The 911-nt window shown below is 54.8% G+C and overlaps 1 pseudogene; it reads left to right on the top strand.

Moving 5' to 3' along the window:
• Positions 1–204: 204 nt before the first annotated feature.
• On the top strand, positions 205–911 carry LOC118834319 (annotated as a pseudogene).

Raw genomic sequence — 911 nt, 5'->3', positions numbered from 1 at the left:
GGCAGCCCAGAGTGTTACAGTCTGAGTGGGCCCGGACCTGAAAGGACCCGGACCCAGGCTGGGAGAGCATGGTTCTCCCCAGTAGCTGGAGAAAGATAAACCCAGCTCCGACCTCATAATCTTGCTAAGAAACTTTGTCTCCAGCATTGCCCTGAGTCAGTGAGAAATAAGACAAGCTACCTTAGGGGGTGCTACCATCATACCATGGGAAACCACCTTACAGAGATGGCACCAAATGCCTCTGTATTCCTGCCCCACTTCCAGGCCTTGCACATGGTGCTCATCGGACTGGACTCAGCAGGAAAGACCTCCCTACTGTACCGGCTCAAATTCAAGGAGTTTGTCCAGAGTGTACCCACCAAGGGCTTCAATACAGAGAAGATCTGAAGGCCTGTGGGAGGATCTCGGACCATTACCTTTCGGGTGTGGGATGTAGGGGGGCAGGAGAAGCTACGGCCACTGTCGCAATCCTACACACGGCGAACAGATGGAATGGTGTTTGTAGTGGATGCCACTGAGGCAGAGCGGTTGGAAGAGGCAAAGAGAGAACTCCACCAGATCAGCCGTGCCTCAGACAACCAAGGTGTGCCTGTGTTGGTGCTGGCCAACAAGCAGGACCAGCCTGGGGCTTTGAGTGGAGCAGAAGTGGAGAAGCAGCTAGCCCTCAAAGAGCTGGACACTGCCACCCTCACCTAAGCCCAGGGCTGCAGTGCAGTGGATGGACTGGGGCTGCAGCCTGGGCTGGAGAGACTTTATGAGATGATTCTCAAATGAAAGAAAGTGTCTTGGGCTGGAACTGGAAGGAAGAGGTGGTGAAGCCAGAGACCCATGGTGACCCCACCTATTCTGGAACACTAGGGACCTGTGTGCCCCTCTGCTCTTCTCACTTATGAAGGACCAGGAGCCCCTAG

The sequence above is a fragment of the Trichosurus vulpecula genome, chromosome 1 (genome assembly GCF_011100635.1).
Source record: "Trichosurus vulpecula isolate mTriVul1 chromosome 1, mTriVul1.pri, whole genome shotgun sequence".
Classification (NCBI taxonomy): Eukaryota; Metazoa; Chordata; class Mammalia; order Diprotodontia; family Phalangeridae; genus Trichosurus; species Trichosurus vulpecula.
Note: the sequence above shows the minus strand (reverse complement) of the source record. Positions and strands in the feature narration are given on the sequence as shown.